At 41.7% G+C, this 13640-nt stretch overlaps 1 protein-coding gene across 9 annotated transcripts in view; it reads right to left on the bottom strand.

Annotated features, from left to right (window-relative positions):
- The window catches only part of Usp49 (ubiquitin specific peptidase 49), a 65643-nt gene that overhangs the window by 50919 nt on the left and 1084 nt on the right, over nt 1-13640 (bottom strand). For 2 of the 9 annotated variants that reach the window (XM_048445378.3, XM_085679251.2), the window contains exon 2: nt 9355-9436. The exons of 5 other annotated variants lie outside the window; for them this stretch is intronic. The gene's annotated coding sequence lies outside the window, so the exon portion shown is untranslated. Of the gene's footprint in view, nt 1-9354; nt 9437-12829; nt 13511-13640 lie in introns of those variants that run through there. 2 more of the 9 variants (XM_048445377.3, XM_048445379.3) reach the window with 2 other exon arrangements.

Raw genomic sequence — 13640 nt, forward strand, 5'->3', positions numbered from 1 at the left:
GAGAAGCTCAGCATGTGTATGTGTTGTATGCACTTGTCATTGTGGGTTTGTATATGTGTGTGTGCTCCTGTATATGTGTGGATATGGATGTGGAGGCCAGAGGTGAATACCAGATAGTCACCCATCACCATTACTTATTTATTTTTGGAGCTGGAGTCTCACTGAAACTCATGATTTGGTTAGGCTGGCTGGCTCACTAGCTCTGCTTCATGGCCCTATTGCAATGGGACTGCAGGAGCAGTCACCATGCCTGGCTCCTCATGTGCATCTGGAGAAGAACTTATGCTTACAGGGCAGCACTTTACTAAGGAACCCCCTAGGAATCATAATTTTTTATTTATTTTATTTATATGTATGAGGATTTTATTTGCATGTACATATGTGCACTACATGTGTCCCCACAGAGGTCAGAAATAGGCATCAGATACTCTAGAACTGAACCCAGGTCCTCTAGAAAAGCATTCTGTGCTCTTAACTACTGAGCCATCTCTCTGGCCTCAGAACTCATCATTCTTAAAAGTTTTACAAAATGAAGCTGTAATCAAACCCAAGCCTGATGCACACTAGGCAAGTGCTATATTCCACTAAGCTATTGTCTCTCAAATATTTTTATATAAAATAGAAATATATTTTGAGAGTCAAATATGGTGGCTCATACTTTTAATGCAAGAACTTGGGAGGATGAGGCAGAAGGATCAAGAAATCAAGACTAGTCCTAGCTACATAGCAAATTCAAAGTCAGCCTGGGCTACATGAGACCCTATCTCTAAAAAACAAAAACAAAACAAAAATACTAAAATAGCTTCAAGTTCCTTAAAGAACAAGTTGGGGTGGGACACAAAGGCAAACTCTAAAGCTCCAGTGACAGCCAGACCTCAGTCCACAGGGAAGACATTTTCCCTCACACTTCCACTGGGAAAACAACTACCTTTTGGAGAATTTTCAAACAAACAAATAAATCAATAAATCTAACTGCTCAGGAACCATCTCAGCATATTTCCATGTGCTGAGAGATTTTACAGGCTGACTGATGGACACATTGTGCCTTCTAATGTGCTGCCACGCACTAACACAAGCTGACTCGCACTGGGAGGTGGCTGTCAGTTAACACTTATTGCACACTCATGAAGACCCGGGTTCCCACATATAAAGTAAGGCATGGTGGCTAATTCTCTTGCAGTCCCAGTGGTGGAAAGATGAAGACAGAGAATCCCTGGGATTCTTTGGCTGGCCAGCACCAGTTCCCAGTAAGAGACTCTGTCTCAAAAAACAACATAGATGGCTCCTAAAGGATGACATCTCAGTCTGACCTCTGACCTTCACACACAGGCACACATTTGAACATGCACAATGTACACGCCTGCATATATACAAATAACATGTTCAGTGCAAAGTGACAGTTTTACTCCACATCCTTTTAGGACAGAACATGAAGGTTAAAAAAACGAAAACTCTTTACCTTCCCCTTTTCTCTGATCTTTTTAGACAAGGGCTAGCTATGTATCCCAGGCTAGCTTAAACATGTGATTGTCATCTTGTCTTGACCTCCCCAGTGCTGGTACCACCATGTCAGGCTTTGTATCTCTCTCTTCTTTTTTTCTTTTTTGGTTTTTTGAGACAGGATTTCTCTGTAACAGCCCTGGCTGACCTGAAACACCCTCTGGAGACCAGGCTGGCCTTGAACTCATAGAGATCCACTTGCCTCTGCCTTCCGAGTGCTGGAATTAAAGGCGTGCGCCATCACTGCCTGGCCTGTACTTCTCTTTTTATCTCAAATATATGAACATCGGAAAAATTCCTAGAAAGGGATATACACATTTTAGATTCCAGTGAACACTGCCAAATCCACCTCCAGAAAAAGTTTCCATTCCTGACAACAGAGGGCAAGGTTTTTACCTTCCCCACACCCTACTGGCAAGCAATGACTTAAAATGTCAGTCTTACAGGTAAAAGGGTAGTAAACTATGTTTTGTTTTATATTTATATTTAAATGCTTGGAACTACTGAATTTAAAGCTCGGGTACATTTTACAACTAATAATAGCTGTATACTAAGATGAACTGCTTACAGAAAAGTCAAGAGTCACATTAACTCCAGTGTAACTGGAGAAGCTGATGTCGCTTGAGCAACTAAGAATTTTAGCATGGGGGATAGCATGGCATCAAACACAAATGGTATAGATGTGTCTTATGGCATACTCATTAGCCTTTCACTTGAAATGCAGTGGCGAGCTCATTAGGCTCTGCCAAACATCTGGAACATTTAAGAGTGTGTTCAGTCCTACAGTCATGTATTCACTTTCCTAACTTTATGCATTTACTTAGTTTTGCCACTCTGACAATAGAACCCAGGCCTTGCCCATGTTAGGGAAGTGCTGAACCACACTCCAGCCTTTATAATTTCTTTACTCTCTGATCAATACATTTAGATAACATTTTATTTGCTAATAATAAATCTGATCTTTTCTAGATGTTATAAAGTACAAAGGTCTAACATTAGCAATTAGTGTCTAACCATGAGCATCCAATAAAATTAAGATATAGGTAGCTGTAATGAACATAGAAAAAGGAGCAAAAAAGTAAATGTTGGGGTCACCAACATGACTCAATGGTGTTTGCCACCCAGTCTTGTGGCCTGTGTGTGATCCCTGGAACCCACATAGTGGAAGGAGAGAACCAATTCCCAAGAGTTGTCCTCTGACCTCCATGAATAATCTGTGGTATTTGAGACTACACATTAAATAAATATTTTTTAAAAATATTCAATTTTAGTGTTGGGTATCCATGAGGATATCCTAGACATTCTTGGATTTTTCCCTAATGTGGTGGTTTGAATAGGAATGGCCCCCATAGGTTCATATATGGTCATCTATTTGAATACTTGGTCATTGGGGAGTAGGACTACTTGAGAGGGATTAAGAGATGTGACTTGTTGGAGTAGGTGACGCCTTTCGAGGAAGTGTGTCACTGGGGGTGGGCTTTGGGGTTTCAGAAGCCAAAACCAAGTCTAGAGGTTCATTCTATTCCTGTTGCCTTTGGATTTAGATGTAGAACTCTCAGCTGCCATGTCTGTCTGTGTACTGCCACGGTCCCCGCCATGAGGATAATGGACCAAATCTCTGAAATCATAAGCCAGCCCCAATTAAATGTTTTCCTTTATAAGAATGCCATGATGTGGTGTCTCTTCATGGCAATAGAACACTAAAAGACTTAAAGAGTTATTTTTTAAGGATTTGCTTATTTTATGTGTAAGTGCACGTGCCTGCATAAATTTATGGGCATTACATGGGTGCAGGTTTCCGAAGAAGCCAGAAAACGATGTTAAGAGTCCCTGGAACCAGAGTTACAGATAGCTGTGAACAATGTGGGTGCTGGGAACCAAACCTGGATTTTCTACAAAGAGCAATAAGAATTCTTAACCACTGAGCCATCTCTCCAGCCAATCATCATCATCATCATCATCATCATCATCATCTTGTGTGTATATGTATGGGGCAGTGAGGGTTATGTGCACTAGGTTTATGTGCCTGTAAAGGTCAGAAGAGGGTAATGGATGCCCTGGAGCTAGATGTTTTCAGACATCCAAAGAAGGTCCTGAGAATCAAAATCTAGTCTCCCATGATGCTTAGGTATTACAATTGCAGATTATTTTGAATTCCAGCTCATTATGCTTCCACCTCCCAAGTGCTAGAATGCACCATTCCTGGCTGGGATTTGGATTTATAAAAACAAACCACTAATTCAGACCCACATTCTCTAAAAGTGCCCACATGAAAGAGATGGCCTCTGCTCACAAGTGCAGATTCACTGTCAAAGGCTCAGTGCCTATGATGATAAACCTATTAGCAATGATGGCTGAAACAAGCTATTCACACATTTTCTTACCCAATTCTCTTCATGATTACCTCTAGGTAACAGTTTTTTAAAAGGAGAATCAAATTAGCTCTAACAAGGACTTTGACCTTACTATCCTGATAAATCAGTAGCTATTATTATAAGTACCATAATTTATCTATCATTCTAGAAGAGTTTTAGCTCAAAACCGATAAACCAACAAACCTCTATCCATCCTTGCTTTAATTTTCAAGTAAAATTTACATTCACAGATAAAGGATTCCTTTGGACTATTTCAAAGTCAAATGTTGCTGCTTTAGCACCCCCACATGGGCCTATCAAGTGAACACACACAGATGACTCTACACATACTCCCCATGTCAGAGACTGGAGGAAGAAAGAGAGCAGAAGCTAGAAAGAGCGGGATCTTGACGTGGCGCAGCTAAAACTTAGCTGTAATTTATATTTTGGTCACTCAGCTGCCTTTGAAAAAGCTGATACTATGGCAGGACTGTCTTTCTTTTCCTACGGCACCAGCAGCTGTACAGCCCTCTCACCACAGAGCAGTCACTGCCCTGCTAGAGCAGCACCGCTGGGCAGCTTCTGAACACAATGCTGGAAGCCTGCTATTCTTCTAATAGGGCAGGAACAGTAAAGACCAGTTTCCTGGACTTTAAACTATGCAGAGTGCTGTGCTAATCCTCCCCAAATCCCACAGCACAGGGGTGGGGGTGGGAAACAGCACACAAATTATCAAACTGTACCATGGGCAGTAGCTCTGGGTTACAGAAGTTCCTAACATTCTTATATCTAGGGAAGGCATGGTGGAAAGAGAGAGAGACACACACGTACAAAAGCCTACCAAAAACATGCAAAAATTAATTTTTACCCTGATTCTTCTGATGTGCTAACCAACATTTGCCCCTAATCATTTGTACGGGAGGCATTTTCACAGTGAGACTGGGAGACATGATACTAGAGTGTAAATTACTAATTAGCTCAAAGGAAGACAAAGAGAGAAAATACCTGTCACAGAGTGCTGTTTACAACTTGACACATAATACAAACAACCCGGAACATTTCAGAGGAACCCTTACTTCCCAGACTTCTATTAACACGTGAATGGAAAAGGAATGGTATTATAGTCTTTAAAAACTGTCCATGCCTCAGAAACAATAACACATGACTAGAAACAATGCTTCCCAAATAATTTGTAATTTTCTCGTCCTTATGAAAGGGAAGTGTTTCTAATTATTACAATCAGCGTTTATAAGGAGCTATATTTCATAGCTCTGATAGCAGCTTAAAGAGGGGAGAAAAGGAGACGAAGCCCACAAGTTCTGTGTTTCACATTTGTCAGGAGGCAACTACTAGGCTTAGGGCTCAAGTCAGACAGGCCTGTCTACAGTCACACGTTTAACATCTCAGACACTGGGGGTGACTGGAGGCGAAATAGGGTCAGTCCGTTTCCTTAAGTGAAAACAATGAAAAAGACTCAAAATTTAGGTTTGGGGATGGTGGCCATGTTAATATTTTTATGGATCACCTCCACGTAAGGCAGACCTATTTGTATGAATCCCAGTCAATATTTCAGAAGTAGAACCTTGTGTACATTGGTTCTTTTTAGCTCCTTGAAGCTGCATAAAGATCTCCAAGGTAGGAATTTCATCTCAAATACTTCATGTATGGCTTAACAGCCTTTATTCTCAGCATTCAGGAGGCAGAGGCACGCGGATCTCTATAAATTTGAGACCAGTCTGGTCTACAGAGTGAGTTCCAGCACAGCCAGGACTGTTTCACAGAGAAACCTTATCTTGAAAAACAAACAAACAAACAACAACATAAAACAAACCAAAAACTCCAGCCCTGATTCTCACACAATCATCATGCATATTAGCAGCTACCACATTCTAAGGATGTGATTTCCAACAAGTTCCCAACAGAAAAGCATTTGACAACACAATTTTTTGTTAATAACAGGGCCTACACATCTGGCATTAACAGGTGACAGAATTTTTCCCAGCATCTACTAACGCACACTGTATAACCTTACAAAACCCTCCTAATATTTATTTATTTAAGTTTCTTGAGAAAAGGTCTCACTGTTAGCCCAAGCTGGACTGAAATAATGTAGCCCATGCTGACCCGGAATTTATGATAACCCTTATGCCCCAATCTGAGTGCTGGGATTCCAGGCTTTGCACCAATATCTCTGACTTCTAAATTCCATCCTGACGTTACTTTACCTTAAAGGCTTTGACTAAAATAAAATATATACCAAACTTATTCCCTTTCACTTATTCCCAATATACTATTTATTGAGACAGGGTCTCTATATAGCCCTGGCTGTCCTGGAAATTATTATATAGACCAAGTTGGTCTCAAACTCAGAGATCTTCCTGCCTCTGCCTCCAGATTGGGCCACCACACCTGGCCTCTATTTTAATATTTTATGTGCATGAGTGTGTTTGCCTCTATGTATATGTGTACACTACATGCAAGCCTGGTGATGCTGGAAACCATAACAAGTCATAGGATCCCTGGATCTGGAGTTATAGGCAATTGTGACCTGCCATGTGCATGCTGAGAACCAAACCAGGGTTCTCTCCAAGAGCATCAAGTGCTCCTAATCAATGAGTCATCGCTAAGTGCCCCGCCCCCCGAAAGCCAAGTTTTATTTATTTTTATGCCTATGTGTGTGGATGTGCGCATCTGACTGCAGGTACCCTTGGAGACCAGAGGTGTTAGATGCCCCTGAAGCTGAAGCTGAAATTACAAGCAGTAAAGACCACCCAGCATGAGTGCTGGGAATTGAATTCAGATCCTCTGTAAGAGGAGTAAGTACTCTTAATCACTGAGCCATCTCAACAGTCCTCTCCCTTTCCTTTTTTTTTTTAATATTTATTTATTTATTATGTATACAATATTCTGTCTGTGTGTATGTCTGCAGGCCAGAAGAGGGCACCAGACCTCGTTACAGATGGTTGTGAGCCACCATGTGGTTGCTGGGAATTGAACTCAGGACCTTTGGAAGAGCAGGCAATGCTCTTAACCACTGAGCCATCTCTCCAGCCCCCTCCCTTTCCTTTTTTAAATGAATATGTTCATATTAATTTTCTATTTTATTTGTTTAAAAATATATAGAAAAATGATAACGCAAGTCAGGTGAAATGAAAACAACTAGTGATTTTGAGAAAAGGCATATAAAATCTGTGTATCATTTCTGTAACTTTCCTCAAGATTGAAAAATCGTAATAAAATCCATACTCATCACAAAAAAAAAAAGTTTTTCAGGTCATGGTAGTGAGAGACCAGGAGTTAGACTCTGTGATAGACAAGACAGAGGGGCCATAGGTTAGGTAATAGAGGTGTAAGTTTCCAAGATGGCAGCTCCTTCCTCATCCTTCAGACTTTTGTCTTCTACTAGCAGGTCCCTGCTGGACTGGCTCAATAAGTTGAAGGCCATATTAGAACATGTCACACAACAATTGCAGACAAATCAACCATCATCCCATCTGTCTTCAAACTGACCAACCCCTAGTAGGCAAGGGAAACTCTTCCACAGCTTTAGAACTCTCAGCCCTAAGGACAGCTGGACTCCAGCTTTGAGGCCCTCGTGTCTTTTTTTTTTTTTTAACTGTGGTGCTTGAGATTTCCCTAGTGTTAACCTTTTATGCTTTATATTGTTCCTGTCTCGTTATTTTTTAACTTGCAGAGAAAATGACTCCAATCCAGACCCCTGGACTGTATAATTTCAATACCCCTAGACTGTATGACTGGAGGCAGGAGGTTCAAGAGTCCAAGGCAAGTTACTGCTACACCAAACGCCTTAAACTTCAGCAGGTAGGAGGCTGGGACAGCCATCTCCGTGGGTTCAGGCTAGCCACTAATGGAAGCCCCCTGCTTCCGGTTACAATTTTCATGTTTACCTAAGGTTAACCCTAAATAATTTAGTTTGCTTTTTGTCTGTTTGAAAAGGGCCATTTTGCAGCCCAAGCTGAGCTAGAACTTATCTATTCTAGGCTGGTCTCAAACTTGGGGTTAATCCTGCTTCAGCCTCCCCAGTGCTGAAATTGCAAGTATGAGCCACCAAACTCAGCAAGTTACATTTTTAATTTTAGTGAGTAAATTAATTTACTTCACCAAATGAAAGCAGAGTATTTGGTACATTTCTTAGGCAGGCACACATAAAAGGAAAATAAAGAAGAAAATAAAATAGCAATATTCTGAACAGATTTTTACTTATGGATATCTGCACTGAAGCATAACTTCCATTTTTCCTCACATAGCAATGATCTTTCAACTGAGTATAAAATATTTTTCCAACTTCAAAAGTAGACAGGCAATTTGCAACACAGTAAGGTGCTATGAAATTGGTTTGGGGTTTTTGGTTTTGTAAAAACAATTTTGGAATAAAAAATACATAAACGCACAGGAGAACCTTGATGTAATATGTGTATTAGACGGCACCCTTGGGGTGTTGGTCCTAGGTTCACCACTTACAAAGAAACAGAGGAGGGTGGCATGTGGCAGCAAGTACCTGGAACCCAGAACTGAAGCAAGAGGCTAAGAATTCAAGGTCAGCCAGGGGTCTTCAATCCCTGGGGAGGCAGAGGCATGTGAGTCTCTAAGGTCAGCCTGGTCTAGAGAGTGAGTGAGTTCTAGAACAATCAGAGCTACACAAAGAAACCCTGTCTGAAAAAAAAAAAACAAAACACAACAACAAAGAATTAAAAGTTATCCTTTCCCATATACATATAGTTCCAGATTCTAGGCCAATCTGAGCTATATGAAGCCCTATCTAAAGAATAAGGGAGTTGTTTCCTAACAGATTTCAGAAGATCACACACTCACTCATTCACACACACACACACACACACGATTGAGGGGCTGAGGGGTATCTGTGGTAGAGCATAATCTTGGTGTACATGAAGCAGTGGGTGCAATGACCGCCATCAGAAATGAAAGAGTAAATGTATCACTGGGTTAACAACTGACAGAAACAGTATTTGTGCTGAAAGACTATAGCGACCAAATAGGCAGGTCACTTCATCCCAACACAGTAACAGACCCCTGCCTCAAGGTCACTGTGAGATGACTTACAGCAGAATCTGGCACTAGAGAGTCATGCAGACACCTCACAGACACCTTCCGTTGCCAGTGAGGAAGTAAGGTTTTCACTCTCTGTTTGTCTGCTTGCTTATTTGTTTTTTGAGACAATGTCTCACCTTATAGCATAGACTAGCCTGGAAATCCTCCTGCCTCAACCTCTTGAACGCAGGAATTTCAGGCATGGGTTACCACACTAGCTAGAGCTTTTATAAATACCACAATAAGCAGACACTTTTTTTCTAGTAAAAGATTGTTGGCAAGGCAAGAATAAATAAATAGAAATATAGCATTAAGTGTGTGCTGATCAGAAAAAAAGACTTCCTGAAAATAATAACATGCTAGAAGAGATTATCTACAAGGTAATCTTGCCACTGAAGATTTCTAAGAAAAGAGGGTGAGTTTTATCTACCTGGGATGACTTAGGTGGGATATTGACTGAAGCTGCAGGATAAACCCAAGATCCTTTCAACGTCTCTTCCCATCCAAAGACTCTAAGATTAACCAGAAAAAAAAAATTATGTACAACCTACTCATCCTAATCTAGAAATATAAGTAAGTTTTATACTTAGCAAATAAAATAATAACCAAAATAAAAGTGACGTTCCATTGACACCTGGGTATGGTAGCCAGTGCCTATAATCCTAGCACTCAGAGACTAGGCAAGAGGTTCGCCACAACTTTAAGCCTAGGTTAGACTACATAGTCAGTTTCAACAGTCCGGGCTACAGTGTGAGGTCATATCTCAAAACAAACACAGAAAACTAGAGACAAGCCAGGTGTGGTAGCGCTCATCTTTACTACCAGGACAGAAGAGGTAGAAAGTGGATCTCTATGAGTTCATGTCAGCCTGGTCTAATTAGTAAGTTCCAGGCCAGCCAGGGATATAGGGAGACCCGGTTTCAAAACAAAATATTTCTACTTGGTGAACAAAAGAAAACAGCTTAAATTTAACACTGGAGTCCTTATAATAAGTAATAATGTCTGCATTAAAAGATTATCCATTTTCATCCAGGTATGGTGACCTACCTCTTTAATTCCAGCTTAACAGAAACAGAAGCAGGCCGATCTCTGTGGGTTAAAGGTCAGCCTGAGCCGGGCAGTGGTGGCACACACCTTTAATCCCAGCATTTGAGAAGCAGAGGCAGGTGGATCTCTGTGAGTTCGAGTCCAGCTTGGTCTACAGAATGAGTTCTAGGACAGCCAGGACTGTTACTAAGAAAAACCCTGTCTTGAAAAACCAAAAAAGGCCATCCTGGTCTAGTCGACATAGCAAGTTCCAGGCCAGCCAGGGCTACATAGTGAGACCAGGGTCTCATAAACAGTTTTAGAAATATGAACTGAGGACTGAGAGTGTGGTCGGCATGTGTGATGCTCCAGAGTGCACTCCAAGCACAGAAGAAGCAAAAAGGAAGGATGTAGGACAAACGAAAGAGAAAAGAAAAGGAGAGAGGAGCTCACTGAGAAACAATCATTCACAGCAACAATGGTTTAGCACATTGTAGCAGTGTAACAGAAACAAAATAAGCACTCAAATAAGCTCATTCTTTTGACAGAGTTTGTAGTTTCATTTCCAGACAGCCAGATAAACAGATCACCTTTTGAAAAATGCATCATAAAAATGGCAATATCTTAAATAGAGTCTAGCCAGCCCAAGCACAGCTACAAAGGCATGTGCACACACCTTGCAGAAACAGATATCTCATAGTAAAGTCACACTTCATTTTCAAAGTTATTATTTCCAGACTAGTCTCAAATTAAGAAGCAAATATTTGTAATTAAATTTCTTCTATAAGTTGCTAAATAAATCTACCTACCCTGAATCTGCCTAGAATAATCCAGAAAATAAACCACTATAAGCTTGCCCTTAGCAGAGCTAAAAGGTAGCCCAGAGTTCAGATTCTAAAATATCCAAATATATGTATGTGACATTTCTGATATCCACAAATCAAAAGCAAACTTTGCTAACCCTTATTAATGCCAGAAACTTATCTTCTGCTACTTATGTAAATGTCCACCAAGTAAGAGCAATCTAAAGTCACACAGCTTTGGAAAAGTGGGCTAGGCTTTTCTTTTTAGAGACAGTGCTAATCCTAGAGTTGAGTATTTCCCTCTCCTTACATGTGTGTGTTTGTTTCAGAGTCTCATGTAACTCAGGCTGGCCTTATACTACTCATGTAAGCAAGGCTGACCCCTGCTACCTTGGGAGTGCTAGGATGACAGCCACGCACGACCATACAGTGCTAGGGAATTAAACCCAGGTCTTCATGAATATTAGGCAAGCACTCTACCAACTGAGCTACATCCCGAGTCCCTAAAATAAGGGTTGTTGAGGTTTGCAGTCTGGCTTGCCAAGCTGAGGGCCAACTCAAGCCCTTGCACATGAGAGACAAGTGCTCCACCATCAGCAACACTTGCAACCTCTACAGGACTTCAGGGAGAAAAGGCATCACTGTGGCTCTGAATGTACACCAATGAAATAAACTCAACACTAGAAAGACGGCTCAGTGGTTAAGAGCACTGACTGATCTTCCCAGAAGACCAAGAACCCACACAGCTCACAACTGTCTGTAGCTCCAGTTCCTGGGGATCTGATTCCCTCTTCTGCAGTGTCCCTCTGCAGGCACAGATATACATGCATGCAAACAGAGCACCCATATACATAATTTTAAATTTCAAACAAGATTCTCAAGAATAGTTGTACCCTCTGTCCCTCTTATAGGAAATCATACACTGTCTTTCACACTATCAAATGCAAAGTAAATATTCATCAATATTCTTAGCGAAATGTAAACATTTTAGAATGAAAATCATTAAAAACTTCTACGAAGAAAGAATAAACTAAATTTTGCCCCAAAATTCTAATCTTCCTTTTAATCTCCAAAATGGTCTTGTAGGGCAAGGGAGATGGCTTATTGGGTAAAGGAGTTTGCTGCCAAGACAGACAATCTGAGTTCAATCCCCAGTACCCCCATGATGTAAAGAACCAACTTCTGCAAGTTGTCTCCAACCACATGTGCCCCACATACATATAAATAAGTAAATGTAAATATTTTAATTTAAAATAAGTCTTAAAAACCAAAAGGCTCTAAATATTAATATGCCCTTTCTAGTCACAATCATAAAATACAGCAGGCAGAGGGATGGCAATCTTACCTTACAAAAGTTTTTCATAAGAGACATTCATAAATGCATTATGTAATCTGAAAGATGAGTCCACAGCTCTAAAGCTCTCCACAACTCCCCACTCCACCTTTCTTTCTCACAGTCTGCAAAACTGAGGAGTAAGCAACTCTACAAAAATGTTCTACACAAAGCTGAGAGCAGCTTAGGAACTCCATCCGCCCTAGCACAGTTCTCTGGTTGGTTATTCACCTTTCCCTGAATGGTTTCTCCTTATTCTTGAGCCCCTGAAGACAACTAAGGAGAAATCTGGGTGAACAATGAAAACAACAAGAGTCCTGTCTGTCTCTATCGCAGTGGTTCACTCTTCAGTGGAAAGAAAACGCTGTGATGAGACCCACCCTAACTACCCCAGCACACAGGCACATTGGAAATCAACATAGCCCTTTACCCTTTAGCACGGTAGTAAAATTACAAGGTCTTAAGCACCAAAGGCTGCTATTTTTCTATTACACAAGAACAAAATCAAGTAAAAATGGGTTCCATCTTTTCAAAGTGGCCAAGAGAGTGGATTTTCAAGCAATGAAAGATGGAAACTGGATCCAAGACTCCTTGAAGAGAGAAAAGGGTTCTGGAATTTCCTACTTTTAGGGACAAAAGGAGTCACAATTTCAGTACACATTTCTCTTAACAAAGAACTCCTGTGCTGCACCCCACCTGGGCCCCTAGGTTTTACCCTTGTTTTGAGGGCCCCTTTCACTCACCATGGTTCCTTATCTTCTGCACCAAAGGCCCCTACACTGGATTCTTCACTAACAGCATTTGTGCCCTGCCCCTTCCAGACCTTCTGGGGCACCTCAGAGCAAAATGAGCATTCAGCTCCCACTCCTGTGCAACCACCCCAGTTCGACACCCATCAGGACTCTCCCGGCTTCCCTTAATCTCGTTTCTCGTTCCTTACTCCCCATTCCATCCTCTAAATTCCAGGGCCCATCTCTTCCTTGCTCATCTTCTCAGGCTGTTTTTCAGCCAGTCCTTGCTGAAGCCCTCCAATGTCCCCAGGTTCCCTGTCCCAGAGCACCATCACTCCTAAAACCGTGCTTCTAGCGTCCGCTCAGCTTTTCTTTTTCTCCCTCAAGTGTCCTATTAACGCCCAGCTCTAAGCTCGCTTTCCTTTCGTCCTTTCACTAACGCTCCGATTTCTGACTCCACCTGGTTGTAATCCAGGTCTCCTTCTGCCTCCCTCACTTTGCAGAATTTACACCCATCACCCGGCTATTGACCGACACCTTGTCGATCCTACCCCAGCTGATCCCAGCCCTTCAGTTCATCCCTGGCTCGGCACTAGTTCACACCCTTGTCACGTCTGGCTCTTAATCACTCTCTCTCCCTTACTCCCAACTATTACCCGGTCCTGCTCCTTGTTTTTCCGTGCAACTCTTCTGGCCCTGGTACCCCTCACCCCAACCCCACCCACCTGCCAAGCCTTGCCCCCTTGTAGACCCCCCTGCTCCTAGCCCTGACCCCGGATCCCTCTTCCCAGCCCCAGGCTTCCTAACCTCATCCCGGGGCCAG

This window comes from Myodes glareolus, chromosome 18 (genome assembly GCF_982192425.1).
Source record: "Myodes glareolus chromosome 18, mMyoGla1.1, whole genome shotgun sequence".
NCBI lineage: Eukaryota > Metazoa > Chordata > Mammalia > Rodentia > Cricetidae > Myodes > Myodes glareolus.